At 47.4% G+C, this 19,944-nt stretch overlaps 20 non-coding genes across 20 annotated transcripts; all 20 read left to right on the forward strand.

Moving 5' to 3' along the window:
* Positions 1-947: 947 nt before the first annotated feature.
* TRNAD-GUC (transfer RNA aspartic acid (anticodon GUC)) lies at positions 948-1,019 on the forward strand. The gene has a single exon. It is a non-coding gene; the product is annotated as a tRNA-Asp (tRNA).
* A 779-nt stretch (positions 1,020-1,798) lies between these two features.
* TRNAI-AAU (transfer RNA isoleucine (anticodon AAU)) lies at positions 1,799-1,872 on the forward strand. Its single transcript has one exon. It is a non-coding gene; the product is annotated as a tRNA-Ile (tRNA).
* Positions 1,873-2,001: 129 nt separating this feature from the next.
* On the forward strand, positions 2,002-2,073 carry TRNAD-GUC (transfer RNA aspartic acid (anticodon GUC)). The gene has a single exon. It is a non-coding gene; the product is annotated as a tRNA-Asp (tRNA).
* A 718-nt stretch (positions 2,074-2,791) lies between these two features.
* On the forward strand, positions 2,792-2,865 carry TRNAI-AAU (transfer RNA isoleucine (anticodon AAU)). Its single transcript has one exon. It is a non-coding gene; the product is annotated as a tRNA-Ile (tRNA).
* Positions 2,866-2,994: 129 nt separating this feature from the next.
* On the forward strand, positions 2,995-3,066 carry TRNAD-GUC (transfer RNA aspartic acid (anticodon GUC)). Its single transcript has one exon. It is a non-coding gene; the product is annotated as a tRNA-Asp (tRNA).
* A 2,091-nt stretch (positions 3,067-5,157) lies between these two features.
* On the forward strand, positions 5,158-5,229 carry TRNAD-GUC (transfer RNA aspartic acid (anticodon GUC)). Its single transcript has one exon. It is a non-coding gene; the product is annotated as a tRNA-Asp (tRNA).
* Positions 5,230-6,439: 1,210 nt separating this feature from the next.
* TRNAI-AAU (transfer RNA isoleucine (anticodon AAU)) lies at positions 6,440-6,513 on the forward strand. Its single transcript has one exon. It is a non-coding gene; the product is annotated as a tRNA-Ile (tRNA).
* A 1,291-nt stretch (positions 6,514-7,804) lies between these two features.
* On the forward strand, positions 7,805-7,878 carry TRNAI-AAU (transfer RNA isoleucine (anticodon AAU)). Its single transcript has one exon. It is a non-coding gene; the product is annotated as a tRNA-Ile (tRNA).
* A 980-nt stretch (positions 7,879-8,858) lies between these two features.
* TRNAI-AAU (transfer RNA isoleucine (anticodon AAU)) lies at positions 8,859-8,932 on the forward strand. Its single transcript has one exon. It is a non-coding gene; the product is annotated as a tRNA-Ile (tRNA).
* Positions 8,933-10,343: 1,411 nt separating this feature from the next.
* TRNAI-AAU (transfer RNA isoleucine (anticodon AAU)) lies at positions 10,344-10,417 on the forward strand. The gene has a single exon. It is a non-coding gene; the product is annotated as a tRNA-Ile (tRNA).
* Positions 10,418-10,546: 129 nt separating this feature from the next.
* Positions 10,547-10,618, forward strand: TRNAD-GUC (transfer RNA aspartic acid (anticodon GUC)). Its single transcript has one exon. It is a non-coding gene; the product is annotated as a tRNA-Asp (tRNA).
* Positions 10,619-12,462: 1,844 nt separating this feature from the next.
* On the forward strand, positions 12,463-12,534 carry TRNAD-GUC (transfer RNA aspartic acid (anticodon GUC)). Its single transcript has one exon. It is a non-coding gene; the product is annotated as a tRNA-Asp (tRNA).
* A 1,210-nt stretch (positions 12,535-13,744) lies between these two features.
* TRNAI-AAU (transfer RNA isoleucine (anticodon AAU)) lies at positions 13,745-13,818 on the forward strand. The gene has a single exon. It is a non-coding gene; the product is annotated as a tRNA-Ile (tRNA).
* Positions 13,819-13,947: 129 nt separating this feature from the next.
* Positions 13,948-14,019, forward strand: TRNAD-GUC (transfer RNA aspartic acid (anticodon GUC)). Its single transcript has one exon. It is a non-coding gene; the product is annotated as a tRNA-Asp (tRNA).
* A 1,641-nt stretch (positions 14,020-15,660) lies between these two features.
* Positions 15,661-15,734, forward strand: TRNAI-AAU (transfer RNA isoleucine (anticodon AAU)). Its single transcript has one exon. It is a non-coding gene; the product is annotated as a tRNA-Ile (tRNA).
* A 129-nt stretch (positions 15,735-15,863) lies between these two features.
* On the forward strand, positions 15,864-15,935 carry TRNAD-GUC (transfer RNA aspartic acid (anticodon GUC)). The gene has a single exon. It is a non-coding gene; the product is annotated as a tRNA-Asp (tRNA).
* A 1,210-nt stretch (positions 15,936-17,145) lies between these two features.
* TRNAI-AAU (transfer RNA isoleucine (anticodon AAU)) lies at positions 17,146-17,219 on the forward strand. Its single transcript has one exon. It is a non-coding gene; the product is annotated as a tRNA-Ile (tRNA).
* A 129-nt stretch (positions 17,220-17,348) lies between these two features.
* TRNAD-GUC (transfer RNA aspartic acid (anticodon GUC)) lies at positions 17,349-17,420 on the forward strand. The gene has a single exon. It is a non-coding gene; the product is annotated as a tRNA-Asp (tRNA).
* Positions 17,421-19,264: 1,844 nt separating this feature from the next.
* On the forward strand, positions 19,265-19,336 carry TRNAD-GUC (transfer RNA aspartic acid (anticodon GUC)). Its single transcript has one exon. It is a non-coding gene; the product is annotated as a tRNA-Asp (tRNA).
* A 168-nt stretch (positions 19,337-19,504) lies between these two features.
* Positions 19,505-19,576, forward strand: TRNAD-GUC (transfer RNA aspartic acid (anticodon GUC)). Its single transcript has one exon. It is a non-coding gene; the product is annotated as a tRNA-Asp (tRNA).
* The last annotated feature ends 368 nt before the right edge of the window (positions 19,577-19,944 follow it).

Genomic DNA, 19,944 nt, shown 5'->3' on the forward strand with positions numbered 1-19,944 from the left:
ACCTTAAAGGTAGAAAGAAACCAAAGTCTTAAGTCTCCAGAGACTCCATGGAAATAAAGATGGAAATTTAAAAAGAGATCTACAAAAAAAGAAGCCATTAAGTTGTTGCACCGAGAGAACCCACACTTATCCTACCTCAGTTTCCTTAAGGTTTAAGCTGAAAAACTCTGTAGATATCCCCAATCCATGGAGCGAATAGGCCGAAACCACATGCCGAAAGGAGCCCGCTGAGATTGGCCAGGGGAAACAAACGTCCGTACGGGAGATGCCCACGGCCAGAGCCTTATCCAATGGATTCCTGACATTAGTTTGCAGAACAGCATATACCAGAGTCAATAACTTGTAAAGTAGACGGTCAGCGACTGATTTCGTCACCTGGGACCTGTGTGCCCAAAGTCATGAGTTAGTTGCAGCTGAAATGCGGACTGCAGCTTTCCCTCAATCACTGGCGCTACAACAAGGCCCCGTGTAGCCCATGCCTAAGGCCTATGGCTTTTAGATTGCAAACTCTTCCAGGTGCCGTGTTATTTCCTATACTTTCTGATTCCTTCTCTTGTGGAATAAAGTTTCGAATACAGTTCCCAGTTCACAGTCAGCCCTAGCACTCGTGATGTCGCCTCTGACAAGGACAGAGAAAGAGACACCCTTCCCTTTCTCCACACTGCTATCAGTACCTATTCTAAGGACTGGGACACATGTGAGATCCCCACTGGTGTCGGCCGGGGCAGCCGACATGCGCAACATGGCCGGTTAGCTCAGCTGGTTAGAGCGTGGTGCTAATAACGCCAAGGTCGCGGGTTCGATCCACGTACGGGCCAGTCCGTCTCCTCTTTTTTGACCGTACCAGTCTCAAACTCCTTTTTCTCCCTACTGCCTAGATCTGGTGGGTGGAAATTGCTGCTGTCTTCATTTAAGCAGGTTACCGTGATGGCAAGCACCATACCCATTCCTCGTTAGTATAGTGGTGAGTATCCCCGCCTGTCACGCGGGAGACCGGGGTTCGATTCCCCGACGGGGAGGCAATTCTTTTCTTTGTGCACCAAAGAAAACTCAGGAAAAAGGAATCCAAAGTCTTAAGTCTCCAGAGTCTCCAGAGTCTCCATGGAAATAAAGATGGAATTTTAAAAAGAGATCTACAAAAAAAGAAGCCATTAAGTCGTTGCACAGAGAGAACCCACACTTATCCTACCTCAGTTTCCTTAAGGTTTAAGCTGAAAAACTCTGTAGATATCCCCAATCCATGGAGCGAATAGGCCGAAACCACATGCCGAAAGGAGCCCGCTGAGATTGGCCAGGGGAAACAAACGTCCGTACGGGAGATGCCCACGGCCAGAGCCTTATCCAATGGATTCCTGACATTAGTTTGCAGCACAGCATATACCAGAGTCAATAACTTGTAAAGTAGACGGTCAGCGACTGATTTCGTCACCTGGGACCTGTGTGCCCAAAGTCATGAGTTAGTTGCAGCTGAAATGCGGACTGCAGCTTTCCCTCAATCACTGGCGCTACAACAAGGCCCCGTGTAGCCCATGCCTAAGGCCTATGGCTTTTAGATTGCAAACTCTTCCAGGTGCCGTGTTATTTCCTATACTTTCTGATTCCTTCTCTTGTGGAATAAAGTTTCGAATACAGTTCCCAGTTCACAGTCAGCCCTAGCACTCGTGATGTCGCCTCTGACAAGGACAGAGAAAGAGACACCCTTCCCTTTCTCCACACTGCTATCAGTACCTATTCTAAGGACTGGGACACATGTGAGATCCCCACTGGTGTCGGCCGGGGCAGCCAACATGCGCAACATGGCCGGTTAGCTCAGCTGGTTAGAGCGTGGTGCTAATAACGCCAAGGTCGCGGGTTCGATCCCCGTACGGGCCAGTCCGTGTCCTCTTTTTTGACCGTACCAGTCTCAAACTCCTTTTTCTCCCTACTGCCTAGATCTGGTGGGTGGAAATTGCTGCTGTCTTCATTTAAGCAGGTTACCGTGATGGCAAGCACCATACCCATTCCTCGTTAGTATAGTGGTGAGTATCCCCGCCTGTCACGCGGGAGACCGGGGTTCGATTCCCCGACGGGGAGGCATTTGTTTTCTTTGTGCACCAAAGAAAACTCAGGAAAAAGGAATCCAAAGTCTTAAGTCTCCAGAGTCTCCAGAGTCTCCATGGAAATAAAGATGGAATTTTAAAAAGAGATCTACAAAAAAAGAAGCCATTAAGTCGTTGCACAGAGAGAACCCACACTTATCCTACCTCAGTTTCCTGAAGGTTTAAGCTGAAAAACTCTGTAGATATCCCCAATCCATGGAGCGAATAGGCCGAAACCACATGCCGAAAGGAGCCCGCTGAGATTGGCCAGGGGAAACAAACGTCCGTACGGGAGATGCCCACGGACAGAGCCTTATTTAATGGATTCCTGACATTAGTTTGCAGCAGAGCATAACGTAGACGTTCAGCGACTGATTTTGTCACCTGGGACCCGTTTTCCCAAAGTCATGAGTTAGAAAACTAAGGAAAAAGGAGGTAAAATCCTAGAGAGAGCGTCAGGAACCTTAAAGGTAGAAAGAAACCAAAGTCTTAAGTCTCCAGAGACTCCATGGAAATAAAGATGTAAATTTAAAAAGAGATCTACAAAAAAAGAAGCCATTAAGTCGTTGCACCGAGAGAACCCACACTTATCCTACCTCAGTTTCCTTAAGGTTTAAGTACCTATAGGTACTGCTTTCAGTACCTATTCTAAGGACTGGGACACATGTGAGATCCCCACTGGTTTCGGCCGGGGCAGCCGACATGCGCAACATGGCCGGTTAGCTCAGCTGGTTAGAGCGTGGTGCTAATAACGCCAAGGTCACGGGTTCGATCCCCGTACGGGCCAGTCCGTCTCCTCTTTTTTGACCGTACCAGTCTCAAACTCCTTTTTCTCCCTACTGCCTAGATCTGGTGGGTGGAAATTGCTGCTGTCTTCATTTAAGCAGGTTACCGTGATGGCAAGCACCATACCCATTCCTCGTTAGTATAGTGGTGAGTATCCCCGCCTGTCACGCGGGAGACCGGGGTTCGATTCCCCGACGGGGAGGCAATTGTTTTCTTTGTGCACCAAAGAAAACTCAGGAAAAAGGAATCCAAAGTCTTAAGTCTCCAGAGTCTCCAGAGTCTCCATGGAAATAAAGATGGAATTTTAAAAAGAGATCTACAAAAAAAGAAGCCATTAAGTCGTTGCACAGAGAGAACCCACACTTATCCTACCTCAGTTTCCTGAAGGTTTAAGCTGAAAAACTCTGTAGATTGGCCAGGGGAAACAAACGTCCGTACGGGAGATGCCCACGGACAGAGCCTTATTTAATGGATTCCTGACATTAGTTTGCAGCATAGCATAACGTAGACGTTCAGCGACTGATTTTGTCACCTGGGACCCTTTTTCCCAAAGTCATGAGTTAGAAAACTAAGGAAAAAGGAGGTAAAATCCTAGAGGGAGCGTAAGGAACCTTAAAGGTAGAAAGAAACCAAAGTCTTAAGTCTCCAGAGACTCCATGGAAAATATAAAGATGGAAATTTAAAAAGAGATCTACAAAAAAAGAAGCCATTAAGTCGTTCCACCGAGAGAACCCACACTTATCCTACCTCAGTTTAGTGAAGGTTTAAGCTGAAAAACTCTGTAGATATCCCCAATCCATGGAGCGAATAGGCCAAAACCACATGCCGAAAGGAGCCCGCTGTCACGCGGGAGACCGGGGTTCGATTCCCCGACGGGGAGGCAATTCTTTTCTTTGTGCACCAAAGAAAACTCAGGAAAAAGGAATCCAAAGTCTTAAGTCTCCAGAGTCTCCAGAGTCTCCATGGAAATAAAGATGGAATTTTAAAAAGAGATCTACAAAAAAAGAAGCCATTAAGTCGTTGCACAGAGAGAACCCACACTTATCCTACCTCAGTTTCCTGAAGGTTTAAGCTGAAAAACTCTGTAGATATCCCCAATCCATGGAGCGAATAGGCCGAAACCACATGCCGAAAGGAGCCCGCTGAGATTGGCCAGGGGAAACAAACGTCCGTACGGGAGATGCCCACGGACAGAGCCTTATTTAATGGATTCCTGACATTAGTTTGCAGCAGAGCATAACGTAGACGTTCAGCGACTGATTTTGTCACCTGGGACCCTTTTTCCCAAAGTCATGAGTTAGAAAACTAAGGAAAAAGGAGGTAAAATCCTAGAGGGAGCGTAAGGAACCTTAAAGGTAGAAAGAAACCAAAGTCTTAAGTCTCCAGAGACTCCATGGAAATAAAGATGGAAATTTAAAAAGAGATCTACAAAAAAAGAAGCCATTAAGTTGTTGCACCGAGAGAACCCACACTTATCCTACCTCAGTTTCCTTAAGGTTTAAGCTGAAAAACTCTGTAGATATCCCCAATCCATGGAGCGAATAGGCCGAAACCACATGCCGAAAGGAGCCCGCTGAGATTGGCCAGGGGAAACAAACGTCCGTACGGGAGATGCCCACGGCCAGAGCCTTATCCAATGGATTCCTGACATTAGTTTGCAGAACAGCATATACCAGAGTCAATAACTTGTAAAGTAGACGGTCAGCGACTGATTTCGTCACCTGGGACCCGTTTGCCCAAAGTCATGAGTTAGTTGCAGCTGAAATGCGGACTGCAGCTTTCCCTCAATCACTGGCGCTACAACAAGGCCCCGTGTAGCCCATGCCTAAGGCCTATGGCTTTTAGATTGCAAACTCTTCCAGGTGCCGTGTTATTTCCTATACTTTCTGATTCCTTCTCTTGTGGAATAAAGTTTCGAATACAGTTCCCAGTTCACAGTCAGCCCTAGCACTCGTGATGTCGCCTCTGACAAGGACAGAGAAAGAGACACCCTTCCCTTTCTCCACACTGCTATCAGTACCTATTCTAAGGACTGGGACACATGTGAGATCCCCACTGGTGTCGGCCGGGGCAGCCGACATGCGCAACATGGCCGGTTAGCTCAGCTGTTTAGAGCGTGGTGCTAATAACGCCAAGGTCGCGGGTTCGATCCCCGTACGGGCCAGTCCGTCTCCTCTTTTATGACCGTACCAGTCTCAAACTCCTTTTTCTCCCTACTGCCTAGATCTGGTGGGTGGAAATTGCTGCTGTCTTCATTTAAGCAGGTTACCGTGATGGCAACCACCATACCCATTCCTCGTTAGTATAGTGGTGAGTATCCCCGCCTGTCACGCGGGAGACCGGGGTTCGATTCCCCGACGGGGAGGCAATTGTTTTCTTTGTGCACCAAAGAAAACTCAGGAAAAAGGAATCCAAAGTCTTAAGTCTCCAGAGTCTCCAGAGTCTCCATGGAAATAAAGATGGAATTTTAAAAAGAGATCTACAAAAAAAGAAGCCATTAAGTCGTTGCACAGAGAGAACCCACACTTATCCTACCTCAGTTTCCTGAAGGTTTAAGCTGAAAAACTCTGTAGATATCCCCAATCCATGGAGCGAATAGGCCGAAACCACATGCCGAAAGGAGCCCGCTGAGATTGGCCAGGGGAAACAAACGTCCGTACGGGAGATGCCCACGGACAGAGCCTTATTTAATGGATTCCTGACATTAGTTTGCAGCAGAGCATAACGTAGACGTTCAGCGACTGATTTTGTCACCTGGGACCCTTTTTCCCAAAGTCATGAGTTAGAAAACTAAGGAAAAAGGAGGTAAAATCCTAGAGGGAGCGTAAGGAACCTTAAAGGTAGAAAGAAACCAAAGTCTTAAGTCTCCAGAGACTCCATGGAAATAAAGATGGAAATTTAAAAAGAGATCTACAAAAAAAGAAGCCATTAGGTTGTTGCACCGAGAGAACCCACACTTATCCTACCTCAGTTTCCTTAAGGTTTAAGCTGAAAAACTCTGTAGATATCCCCAATCCATGGAGCGAATAGGCCGAAACCACATGCCGAAAGGAGCCCGCTGAGATTGGCCAGGGGAAACAAACGTCCGTACGGGAGATGCCCACGGCCAGAGCCTTATCCAATGGATTCCTGACATTAGTTTGCAGCACAGCATATACCAGAGTCAATAACTTGTAAAGTAGACGGTCAGCGACTGATTTCGTCACCTGGGACCTGTGTGCCCAAAGTCATGAGTTAGTTGCAGCTGAAATGCGGACTGCAGCTTTCCCTCAATCACTGGCGCTACAACAAGGCCCCGTGTAGCCCATGCCTAAGGCCTATGGCTTTTAGATTGCAAACTCTTCCAGGTGCCGTGTTATTTCCTATACTTTCTGATTCCTTCTCTTGTGGAATAAAGTTTCGAATACAGTTCCCAGTTCACAGTCAGCCCTAGCACTCGTGATGTCGCCTCTGACAAGGACAGAGAAAGAGACACCCTTCCCTTTCTCCACACTGCTATCAGTACCTATTCTAAGGACTGGGACACATGTGAGATCCCCACTGGTGTCGGCCGGGGCAGCCAACATGCGCAACATGGCCGGTTAGCTCAGCTGGTTAGAGCGTGGTGCTAATAACGCCAAGGTCGCGGGTTCGATCCCCGTACGGGCCAGTCCGTGTCCTCTTTTTTGACCGTACCAGTCTCAAACTCCTTTTTCTCCCTACTGCCTAGATCTGGTGGGTGGAAATTGCTGCTGTCTTCATTTAAGCAGGTTACCGTGATGGCAAGCACCATACCCATTCCTCGTTAGTATAGTGGTGAGTATCCCCGCCTGTCACGCGGGAGACCGGGGTTCGATTCCCCGACGGCGAGGCAATTGTTTTCCTTGTGCACCAAAGAAAACTCAGGAAAAAGGAATCCAAAGTCTTAAGTCTCCAGAGTCTCCAGAGTCTCCATGGAAATAAAGATGGAATTTTAAAAAGAGATCTACAAAAAAAGAAGCCATTAAGTCGTTGCACAGAGAGAACCCACACTTATCCTACCTCAGTTTCCTGAAGGTTTAAGCTGAAAAACTCTGTAGATTGGCCAGGGGAAACAAACGTCCGTACGGGAGATGCCCACGGACAGAGCCTTATTTAATGGATTCCTGACATTAGTTTGCAGCATAGCATAACGTAGACGTTCAGCGACTGATTTTGTCACCTGGGACCCTTTTTCCCAAAGTCATGAGTTAGAAAACTAAGGAAAAAGGAGGTAAAATCCTAGAGGGAGCGTAAGGAACCTTAAAGGTAGAAAGAAACCAAAGTCTTAAGTCTCCAGAGACTCCATGGAAATAAAGATGGAAATTTAAAAAGAGATCTACAAAAAAAGAAGCCATTAAGTCGTTCCACCGAGAGAACCCACACTTATCCTACCTCAGTTTAGTGAAGGTTTAAGCTGAAAAACTCTGTAGATATCCCCAATCCATGGAGCGAATAGGCCAAAACCACATGCCGAAAGGAGTCCGCTGAGATTGGCCAGGGGAAACAAACGTCCGTACGGGAGATGCCCACGGACCGAGCCTTATTTAATGGATTCCTGACATTAGTTTGCAGCAGAGCATAACGTAGACGTTCAGCGACTGATTTTGTCACCTGGGACCCGTTTTCCCAAAGTCATGAGTTAGAAAACTAAGGAAAAAGGAGGTAAAATCCTAGAGAGAGCGTCAGGAACCTTAAAGGTAGAAAGAAACCAAAGTCTTAAGTCTCCAGAGACTCCATGGAAATAAAGATGGAAATTTAAAAAGAGATCTACAAAAAAAGAAGCCATTAAGTCGTTGCACCGAGAGAACCCACACTTATCCTACCTCAGTTTCCTTAAGGTTTAAGTACCTATAGGTACTGCTATCAGTACCTATTCTAAGGACTGGGACACATGTGAGATCCCCACTGGTGTCGGCCGGGGCAGCCGACATGCGCAACATGGCTGGTTAGCTCAGCTGGTTAGAGCGTGGTGCTAATAACGCCAAGGTCGCGGGTTCGATCCCCGTACGGGCCAGTCCGTCTCCTCTTTTTTGACCGTACCAGTCTCAAACTCCTTTTTCTCCCTACTGCCTAGATCTGGTGGGTGGAAATTGCTGCCTTCTTCATTTAAGCAGGTTACCGTGATGGCAAGCACCATACCCATTCCTCGTTAGTATAGTGGTGAGTATCTTCGCCTGTCACGCGGGAGACCGGGGTTCGATTCCCCGACGGGGAGGCAATTGTTTTCTTTGTGCACCAAAGAAAACTCAGGAAAAAGGAATCCAAAGTCTTAAGTCTCCAGAGTCTCCAGAGTCTCCATGGAAATAAAGATGGAATTTTAAAAAGAGATCTACAAAAAAAGAAGCCATTAAGTCGTTGCACCGAGAGAACCCACACTTATCCTACCTCAGTTTCCTTAAGGTTTAAGCTGAAAAACTCTGTAGATATCCCCAATCCATGGAGCGAATAGGCCGAAACCACATGCCGAAAGGAGCCCGCTGAGATTGGCCAGGGGAAACAAACGTCCGTACGGGAGATGCCCACGGCCAGAGCCTTATCCAATGGATTCCTGACATTAGTTTGCAGCACAGCATATACCAGAGTCAATAACTTGTAAAGTAGACGGTCAGCGACTGATTTCGTCACCTGGGACCCGTTTGCCCAAAGTCATGAGTTAGTTGCAGCTGAAATGCGGACTGCAGCTTTCCCTCAATCACTGGCGCTACAACAAGGCCCCGTGTAGCCCATGCCTAAGGCCTATGGCTTTTAGATTGCAAACTCTTCCAGGTGCCGTGTTATTTCCTATACTTTCTGATTCCTTCACTTGTGGAATAAAGTTTCGAATACAGTTCCCAGTTCACAGTCAGCCCTAGCACTCGTGATGTCGCCTCTGACAAGGACAGAGAAAGAGACACCCTTCCCTTTCTCCACACTGCTATCAGTACCTATTCTAAGGACTGGGACACATGTGAGATCCCCACTGGTGTCGGCCGGGGCAGCCGACATGCGCAACATGGCCGGTTAGCTCAGCTGGTTAGAGCGTGGTGCTAATAACGCCAAGGTCGCGGGTTCGATCCCCGTACGGGCCAGTCCGTCTCCTCTTTTTTGACCGTACCAGTCTCAAACTCCTTTTTCTCCCTACTGCCTAGATCTGGTGGGTGGAAATTGCTGCTGTCTTCATTTAAGCAGGTTACCGTGATGGCAAGCACCATACCCATTCCTCGTTAGTATAGTGGTGAGTATCCCCGCCTGTCATGAGGGAGACCGGGGTTCGATTCCCCGACGGGGAGGCAATTCTTTTCTTTGTGCACCAAAGAAAACTCAGGAAAAAGGAATCCAAAGTCTTAAGTCTCCAGAGTCTCCAGAGTCTCCATGGAAATAAAGATGGAATTTTAAAAAGAGATCTACAAAAAAAGAAGCCATTAAGTCGTTGCACAGAGAGAACCCACACTTATCCTACCTCAGTTTCCTGAAGGTTTAAGCTGAAAAACTCTGTAGATATCCCCAATCCATGGAGCGAATAGGCCGAAACCACATGCCGAAAGGAGCCCGCTGAGATTGGCCAGGGGAAACAAACGTCCGTACGGGAGATGCCCACGGACAGAGCCTTATTTAATGGATTCCTGACATTAGTTTGCAGCAGAGCATAACGTAGACGTTCAGCGACTGATTTTGTCACCTGGGACCCTTTTTCCCAAAGTCATGAGTTAGAAAACTAAGGAAAAAGGAGGTAAAATCCTAGAGGGAGCGTAAGGAACCTTAAAGGTAGAAAGAAACCAAAGTCTTAAGTCTCCAGAGACTCCATGGAAATAAAGATGGAAATTTAAAAAGAGATCTACAAAAAAAGAAGCCATTAAGTTGTTGCACCGAGAGAACCCACACTTATCCTACCTCAGTTTCCTTAAGGTTTAAGCTGAAAAACTCTGTAGATATCCCCAATCCATGGAGCGAATAGGCCGAAACCACATGCCGAAAGGAGCCCGCTGAGATTGGCCAGGGGAAACAAACGTCTGTACGGGAGATGCCCACGGCCAGAGCCTTATCCAATGGATTCCTGACATTAGTTTGCAGAACAGCATATACCAGAGTCAATAACTTGTAAAGTAGACGGTCAGCGACTGATTTCGTCACCTGGGACCCGTTTGCCCAAAGTCATGAGTTAGTTGCAGCTGAAATGCGGACTGCAGCTTTCCCTCAATCACTGGCGCTACAACAAGGCCCCGTGTAGCCCATGCCTAAGGCCTATGGCTTTTAGATTGCAAACTCTTCCAGGTGCCGTGTTATTTCCTATACTTTCTGATTCCTTCTCTTGTGGAATAAAGTTTTGAATACAGTTCCCAGTTCACAGTCAGCCCTAGCACTCGTGATGTCGCCTCTGACAAGGACAGAGAAAGAGACACCCTTCCCTTTCTCCACACTGCTATCAGTACCTATTCTAAGGACTGGGACACATGTGAGATCCCCACTGGTGTCGGCCGGGGCAGCCGACATGCGCAACATGGCCGGTTAGCTCAGCTGGTTAGAGCGTGGTGCTAATAACGCCAAGGTCGCGGGTTCGATCCCCGTACGGGCCAGTCCGTCTCCTCTTTTTTGACCGTACCAGTCTCAAACTCCTTTTTCTCCCTACTGCCTAGATCTGGTGGGTGGAAATTGCTGCTGTCTTCATTTAAGCAGGTTACCGTGATGGCAAGCACCATACCCATTCCTCGTTAGTATAGTGGTGAGTATCCCCGCCTGTCACGCGGGAGACCGGGGTTCGATTCCCCGACGGGGAGGCAATTGTTTTCTTTGTGCACCAAAGAAAACTCAGGAAAAAGGAATCCAAAGTCTTAAGTCTCCAGAGTCTCCAGAGTCTCCATGGAAATAAAAATAGAATTTTAAAAAGAGATCTACAAAAAAAGAAGCCATTAAGTCGTTGCACAGAGAGAACCCACACTTATCCTACCTCAGTTTCCTGAAGGTTTAAGCTGAAAAACTCTGTAGATATCCCCAATCCATGGAGCGAATAGGCCGAAACCACATGCCGAAAGGAGCCCGCTGAGATTGGCCAGGGGAAACAAACGTCCGTACGGGAGATGCCCACGGACAGAGCCTTATTTAATGGATTCCTGACATTAGTTTGCAGCAGAGCATAACGTAGACGTTCAGCGACTGATTTTGTCACCTGGGACCCTTTTTCCCAAAGTCATGAGTTAGAAAACTAAGGAAAAAGGAGGTAAAATCCTAGAGGGAGCGTAAGGAACCTTAAAGGTAGAAAGAAACCAAAGTCTTAAGTCTCCAGAGTCTCCATGGAAATAAAGATGGAATTTTAAAAAGAGATCTACAAAAAAAGAAGCCATTAAGTTGTTGCACAGAGAGAACCCACACTTATCCTACCTCAGTTTCCTGAAGGTTTAAGCTGAAAAACTCTGTAGATATCCCCAATCCATGGAGCGAATAGGCCGAAACCACATGCCGAAAGGAGCCCGCTGAGATTGGCCAGGGGAAACAAACGTCCGTACGGGAGTTGCCCACGGACAGAGCCTTATTTAATGGATTCCTGACATTAGTTTGCAGCAGAGCATAACGTAGACGTTCAGCGACTGATTTTGTCACCTGGGACCCTTTTTCCCAAAGTCATGAGTTAGAAAACTAAGGAAAAAGGAGGTAAAATCCTAGAGGGAGCGTAAGGAACCTTAAAGGTAGAAAGAAACCAAAGTCTTAAGTCTCCAGAGACTCCATGGAAATAAAGATGGAAATTTAAAAAGAGATCTACAAAAAAAGAAGCCATTAAGTTGTTGCACCGAGAGAACCCACACTTATCCTACCTCAGTTTCCTTAAGGTTTAAGCTGAAAAACTCTGTAGATATCCCCAATCCATGGAGCGAATAGGCCGAAACCACATGCCGAAAGGAGCCCGCTGAGATTGGCCAGGGGAAACAAACGTCCGTACGGGAGATGCCCACGTCCAGAGCCTTATCCAATGGATTCCTGACATTAGTTTGCAGCACAGCATATACCAGAGTCAATATTTTGTAAAGTAGACGGTCAGCGACTGATTTCGTCACCTGGGACCCGTTTGCCCAAAGTCATGAGTTAGTTGCAGCTGAAATGCGGACTGCAGCTTTCCCTCAATCACTGGCGCTACAACAAGGCCCCGTGTAGCCCATGCCTAAGGCCTATGGCTTTTAGATTGCAAACTCTTCCAGGTGCCGTGTTATTTCCTATACTTTCTAATTCCTTCTCTTGTGGAATAAAGTTTCGAATACAGTTCCCAGTTCACAGTCAGCCCTAGCACTCGTGATGTCGCCTCTGACAAGGACAGAGAAAGAGACACCCTTCCCTTTCTCCACACTGCTATCAGTACCTATTCTAAGGACTGGGACACATGTGAGATCCCCACTGGTGTCGGCCGGGGCAGCTGACATGCGCAACATGGCCGCTTAGCTCAGCTGGTTAGAGCGTGGTGCTAATAACGCCAAGGTCGCGGGTTCGATCCCCGTACGGGCCAGTCCGTCTCCTCTTTTTTGACCGTACCAGTCTCAAACTCCTTTTTCTCCCTACTGCCTAGATCTGGTGGGTGGAAATTGCTGCTGTCTTCATTTAAGCAGGTTACCGTGATGGCAAGCACCATACCCATTCCTCGTTAGTATAGTGGTGAGTATCCCCGCCTGTCACGCGGGAGACCGGGGTTCGATTCCCCGACGGGGAGGCAATTCTTTTCTTTGTGCACCAAAGAAAACTCAGGAAAAAGGAATCCAAAGTCTTAAGTCTCCAGAGTCTCCAGATTCTCCATGGAAATAAAGATGGAATTTTAAAAAGAGATCTACAAAAAAAGAAGCCATTAAGTCGTTGCACAGAGAGAACCCACACTTATCCTACCTCAGTTTCCTTAAGGTTTAAGCTGAAAAACTCTGTAGATATCCCCAATCCATGGAGCGAATAGGCCGAAACCACATGCCGAAAGGAGCCCGCTGAGATTGGCCAGGGGAAACAAACGTCCGTACGGGAGATGCCCACGGACAGAGCCTTATTTAATGGATTCCTGACATTAGTTTGCAGCAGAGCATAACGTAGACGTTCAGCGACTGATTTTGTCACCTGGGACCCTTTTTCCCAAAGTCATGAGTTAGAAAACTAAGGAAAAAGGAGGTAAAATCCTAGAGGGAGCGTAAGGAACCTTAAAGGTAGAAAGAAACCAAAGTCTTAAGTCTCCAGAGACTCCATGGAAATAAAGATGGAAATTCAAAAAGAGATCTACAAAAAAAGAAGCCATTAAGTTGTTGCACCGAGAGAACCCACACTTATCCTACCTCAGTTTCCTTAAGGTTTAAGCTGAAAAACTCTGTAGATATCCCCAATCCATGGAGCGAATAGGCCGAAACCACATGCCGAAAGGAGCCCGCTGAGATTGGCCAGGGGAAACAAACGTCCGTACGGGAGATGCCCACGGCCAGAGCCTTATCCAATGGATTCCTGACATTAGTTTGCAGCACAGCATATACCAGAGTCAATAACTTGTAAAGTAGACGGTCAGCGACTGATTTCGTCACCTGGGACCCGTTTGCCCAAAGTCATGAGTTAGTTGCAGCTGAAATGCGGACTGCAGCTTTCCCTCAATCACTGGCGCTACAACAAGGCCCCGTGTAGCCCATGCCTAAGGCCTATGGCTTTTAGATTGCAAACTCTTCCAGGTGCCGTGTTATTTCCTATACTTTCTGATTCCTTCTCTTGTGGAATAAAGTTTCGAATACAGTTCCCAGTTCACAGTCAGCCCTAGCACTCGTGATGTCGCCTCTGACAAGGACAGAGAAAGAGACACCCTTCCCTTTCTCCACACTGCTATCAGTACCTATTCTAAGGACTGGGACACATGTGAGATCCCCACTGGTGTCGGCCGGGGCAGCCGACATGCGCAACATGGCCGGTTAGCTCAGCTGGTTAGAGCGTGGTGCTAATAACGCCAAGGTCGCGGGTTCGATCCCCGTACGGGCCAGTCCGTCTCCTCTTTTTTGACCGTACCAGTCTCAAACTCCTTTTTCTCCCTACTGCCTAGATCTGGTGGGTGGAAATTGCTGCTGTCTTCATTTAAGCAGGTTACCGTGATGGCAAGCACCATACCCATTCCTCGTTAGTATAGTGGTGAGTATCCCCGCCTGTCACGCGGGAGACCGGGGTTCGATTCCCCGACGGGGAGGCAATTGTTTTCTTTGTGCACCAAAGAAAACTCAGGAAAAAGGAATCCAAAGTCTTAAGTCTCCAGAGTCTCCAGAGTCTCCATGGAAATAAAGATGGAATTTTAAAAAGAGATCTACAAAAAAAGAAGCCATTAAGTCGTTGCACAGAGAGAACCCACACTTATCCTACCTCAGTTTCCTGAAGGTTTAAGCTGAAAAACTCTGTAGATATCCCCAATCCATGGAGCGAATAGGCCGAAACCACATGCCGAAAGGAGCCCGCTGAGATTGGCCAGGGGAAACAAACGTCCGTACGGGAGATGCCCACGGACAGAGCCTTATTTAATGGATTCCTGACATTAGTTTGCAGCAGAGCATAACGTAGACGTTCAGTGACTGATTTTGTCACCTGGGACCCTTTTTCCCAAAGTCATGAGTTAGAAAACTAAGGAAAAAGGAGGTAAAATCCTAGAGGGAGCGTAAGGAACCTTAAAGGTAGAAAGAAACCAAAGTCTTAAGTCTCCAGAGTCTCCATGGAAATAAAGATGGAATTTTAAAAAGAGATCTACAAAAAAAGAAGCCATTAAGTTGTTGCACAGAGAGAACCCACACTTATCCTACCTCAGTTTCCTGAAGGTTTAAGCTGAAAAACTCTGTAGATATCCCCAATCCATGGAGCGAATAGGCCGAAACCACATGCCGAAAGGAGCCCGCTGAGATTGGCCAGGGGAAACAAACGTCCGTACGGGAGATGCCCACGGACAGAGCCTTATTTAATGGATTCCTGACATTAGTTTGCAGCAGAGCATAACGTAGACGTTCAGCGACTGATTTTGTCACCTGGGACCCTTTTTCCCAAAGTCATGAGTTAGAAAACTAAGGAAAAAGGAGGTAAAATCCTAGAGGGAGCGTAAGGAACCTTAAAGGTAGAAAGAAACCAAAGTCTTAAGTCTCCAGAGTCTCCATGGAAATAAAGATGGAATTTTAAAAAGAGATCTACAAAAAAAGAAGCCATTAAGTTGTTGCACAGAGAGAACCCACACTTATCCTACCTCAGTTTCCTGAAGGTTTAAGCTGAAAAACTCTGTAGATATCCCCAATCCATGGAGCGAATAGGCCGAAACCACATGCCGAAAGGAGCCCGCTGAGATTGGCCAGGGGAAACAAACGTCCGTACGGGAGATGCCCACGGCCAGAGCCTTATCCAATGGATTCCTGACATTAGTTTGCAGCACAGCATATACCAGAGTCAATAACTTGTAAAGTAGACGGTCAGCGACTGATTTCGTCACCTGGGACCCGTTTGCCCAAAGTCATGAGTTAGTTGCAGCTGAAATGCGGACTGCAGCTTTCCCTCAATCACTGGCGCTACAACAAGGCCCCGTGTAGCCCATGCCTAAGGCCTATGGCTTTTAGATTTCAAACTCTTCCAGGTGCCGTGTTATTTCCTATACTTTCTGATTCCTTCTCTTGTGGAATAAAGTTTCGAATACAGTTCCCAGTTCACAGTCAGCCCTAGCACTCGTGATGTCGCCTCTGACAAGGACAGAGAAAGAGACACCCTTCCCTTTCTCCACACTGCTATCAGTACCTATTCTAAGGACTGGGACACATGTGAGATCCCCACTGGTGTCGGCCGGGGCAGCCGACATGCGCAACATGGCCGGTTAGCTCAGCTGGTTAGAGCGTGGTGCTAATAACGCCAAGGTCGCGGGTTCGATCCCCGTACGGGCCAGTCCGTCTCCTCTTTTTTGACCGTACCAGTCTCAAACTCATTTTTCTTCCTACTGCCTAGATCTGGTGGGTGGAAATTGCTGCTGTCTTCATTTAAGCAGGTTACCGTGATGGCAAGCACCATACCCATTCCTCGTTAGTATAGTGGTGAGTATCCCCGCCTGTCACGCGGGAGACCGGGGTTCGATTCCCCGACGGGGAGGCAATTGTTTTCTTTGTGCACCAAAGAAAACTCAGGAAAAAGGAATCCAAAGTCTTAAGTCTCCAGAGTCTCCAGAGTCTCCATGGAAATAAAGATGGAATTTTAAAAAGAGATCTACAAAAAAAGAAGCCATTAAGTCGTTGCACAGAGAGAACCCACACTTATCCTACCTCAGTTTCCTGAAGGTTTAAGCTGAAAAACTCTGTAGATATCCCCAATCCATGGAGCGAATAGGCCGAAACCACATGCCGAAAGGAGCCCGCTGAGATTGGCCAGGGGAAACAAACGTCCGTACGGGAGATGCCCACGGACAGAGCCTTATTTAATGGATTCCTGACATTAGTTTGCAGCAGAGCATAACGTAGACGTTCAGCGACTGATTTTGTCACCTGGGACCCTTTTTCCCAAAGTCATGAGTTAGAAAACTAAGGAAAAAGGAGGTAAAATCCTAGAGGGAGCGTAAGGAACCTTAAAGGTAGAAAGAAACCAAAGTCTTAAGTCTCCAGAGACTCCATGGAAATAAAGATGGAAATTTAAAAAGAGATCTACAAAAAAAGAAGCCATTAAGTTGTTGCACCGAGAGAACCCACACTTATCCTACCTCAGTTTCCTTAAGGTTTAAGCTGAAAAACTCTGTAGATATCCCCAATCCATGGAGCGAATAGGCCGAAACCACATGCCGAAAGGAGCCCGCTGAGATTGGCCAGGGGAAACAAACGTCCGTACGGGAGATGCCCACGGCCAGAGCCTTATCCAATGGATTCCTGACATTAGTTTGCAGCACAGCATATACCAGAGTCAATAACTTGTAAAGTAGACGGTCAGCGACTGATTTCGTCACCTGGGACCCGTTTGCCCAAAGTCATGAGTTAGTTGCAGCTGAAATGCGGACTGCAGCTTTCCCTCAATCACTGGCGCTACAACAAGGCCCCGTGTAGCCCATGCCTAAGGCCTATGGCTTTTAGATTGCAAACTCTTCCAGGTGCCGTGTTATTTCCTATACTTTCTGATTCCTTCTCTTGTGGAATAAAGTTTCGAATACAGTTCCCAGTTCACAGTCAGCCCTAGCACTCGTGATGTCGCCTCTGACAAGGACAGAGAAAGAGACACCCTTCCCTTTCTCCACACTGCTATCAGTACCTATTCTAAGGACTGGGACACATGTGAGATCCCCACTGGTGTCGGCCGGGGCAGCCGACATGCGCAATATGGCCGGTTAGCTCAGCTGGTTAGAGCGTGGTGCTAATAACGCCAAGGTCGCGGGTTCGATCCCCGTACGGGCCAGTCCGTCTCCTCTTTTTTGACCGTACCAGTCTCAAACTCCTTTTTCTCCCTACTGCCTAGATCTGGTGGGTGGAAATTGCTGCTGTCTTCATTTAAGCAGGTTACCGTGATGGCAAGCACCATACCCATTCCTCGTTAGTATAGTGGTGAGTATCCCCGCCTGTCACGCGGGAGACCGGGGTTCGATTCCCCGACGGGGAGGCAATTGTTTTCTTTGTGCACCAAAGAAAACTCAGGAAAAAGGAATCCAAAGTCTTAAGTCTCCAGAGTCTCCAGAGTCTCCATGGAAATAAAGATGGAATTTTAAAAAGAGATCTACAAAAAAAGAAGCCATTAAGTCGTTGCACAGAGAGAACCCACACTTATCCTACCTCAGTTTCCTGAAGGTTTAAGCTGAAAAACTCTGTAGATATCCCCAATCCATGGAGCGAATAGGCCGAAACCACATGCCGAAAGGAGCCCGCTGAGATTGGCCAGGGGAAACAAACGTCCGTACGGGAGATGCCCACGGACAGAGCCTTATTTAATGGATTCCTGACATTAGTTTGCAGCAGAGCATAACGTAGACGTTCAGCGACTGATTTTGTCACCTGGGACCCTTTTTCCCAAAGTCATGAGTTAGAAAACTAAGGAAAAAGGAGGTAAAATCCTAGAGGGAGCGTAAGGAACCTTAAAGGTAGAAAGAAACCAAAGTCTTAAGTCTCCAGAGTCTCCATGGAAATAAAGATGGAATTTTAAAAAGAGATCTACAAAAAAAGAAGCCATTAAGTTGTTGCACAGAGAGAACCCACACTTATCCTACCTCAGTTTCCTGAAGGTTTAAGCTGAAAAACTCTGTAGATATCCCCAATCCATGGAGCGAATAGGCCGAAACCACATGCCGAAAGGAGCCCGCTGAGATTGGCCAGGGGAAACAAACGTCCGTACGGGAGATGCCCACGGACAGAGCCTTATTTAATGGATTCCTGACATTAGTTTGCAGCAGAGCATAACGTAGACGTTCAGCGACTGATTTTGTCACCTGGGACCCTTTTTCCCAAAGTCATGAGTTAGAAAACTAAGGAAAAAGGAGGTAAAATCCTAGAGGGAGCGTAAGGAACCTTAAAGGTAGAAAGAAACCAAAGTCTTAAGTCTCCAGAGACTCCATGGAAATAAAGATGGAAATTTAAAAAGAGATCTACAAAAAAAGAAGCCATTAAGTTGTTGCACCGAGAGAACCCACACTTATCCTACCTCAGTTTCCTTAAGGTTTAAGCTGAAAAACTCTGTAGATATCCCCAATCCATGGAGCGAATAGGCCGAAACCACATGCCGAAAGGAGCCCGCTGAGATTGGCCAGGGGAAACAAACGTCCGTACGGGAGATGCCCACGGCCAGAGCCTTATCCAATGGATTCCTGACATTAGTTTGCAGCACAGCATATACCAGAGTCAATAACTTGTAAAGTAGACGGTCAGCGACTGATTTCGTCACCTGGGACCCGTTTGCCCAAAGTCATGAGTTAGTTGCAGCTGAAATGCGGACTGCAGCTTTCCCTCAATCACTGGCGCTACAACAAGGCCCCGTGTAGCCCATGCCTAAGGCCTATGGCTTTTAGATTGCAAACTCTTCCAGGTGCCGTGTTATTTCCTATACTTTCTGATTCCTTCTCTTGTGGAATAAAGTTTCGAATACAGTTCCCAGTTCACAGTCAGCCCTAGCACTCGTGATGTCGCCTCTGACAAGGACAGAGAAAGAGACACCCTTCCCTTTCTCCACACTGCTATCAGTACCTATTCTAAGGACTGGGACACATGTGAGATCCCCACTGGTGTCGGCCGGGGCAGCCGACATGCGCAACATGGCCGGTTAGCTCAGCTGGTTAGAGCGTGGTGCTAATAACGCCAAGTTCGCGGGTTCGATCCCCGTACGGGCCAGTCCGTCTCCTCTATTTTGACCGTACCAGTCTCAAACTCCTTTTTCTCCCTACTGCTTAGATCTGGTGGGTGGAAATTGCTGCTGTCTTCATTTAAGCAGGTTACCGTGATGGCAAGAACCATACCCATTCCTCGTTAGTATAGTGGTGAGTATCCCCGCCTGTCACGCGGGAGACCGGGGTTCGATTCCCCGACGGGGAGGCAATTGTTTTCTTTGTGGTTCGATCCCCGTACGGGCCAGTCCGTCTCCTCTTTTTTGACCGTACCAGTCTCAAACTCCTTTTTCTCCCTACTGCCTAGATCTGGCGGGTGGAAATTGCTGCTGTCTTCATTTAAGCAGGTTACCGTGATGGCAAGCACCATACCCATTCCTCGTTAGTATAGTGGTGAGTATCCCCGCCTGTCACGCGGGAGACCGGGGTTCGATTCCCCGACGGGGAGGCAATTGTTTTCTTTGTGCACCAAAGAAAACTCAGGAAAAAGGAATCCAAAGTCTTAAGTCTCCAGAGTCTCCAGAGTCTCCATGGAAATAAAGATGGAATTTTAAAAAGAGATCTACAAAAAAAGAAGCCATTAAGTCGTTGCACAGAGAGAACCCACACTTATCCTACCTCAGTTTCCTGAAGGTTTAAGCTGAAAAACTCTGTAGATATCCCCAATCCATGGAGCGAATAGGCCGAAACCACATGCCGAAAGGAGCCCGCTGAGATTGGCCAGGGGAAACAAACGTCCGTACGGGAGATGCCCACGGACAGAGCCTTATTTAATGGATTCCTGACATTAGTTTGCAGCAGAGCATAACGTAGACG

Source organism: Hyla sarda, unplaced genomic scaffold, assembly GCF_029499605.1.
Source record: "Hyla sarda isolate aHylSar1 unplaced genomic scaffold, aHylSar1.hap1 scaffold_1075, whole genome shotgun sequence".
In the NCBI taxonomy this organism is placed as follows: domain Eukaryota; kingdom Metazoa; phylum Chordata; class Amphibia; order Anura; family Hylidae; genus Hyla; species Hyla sarda.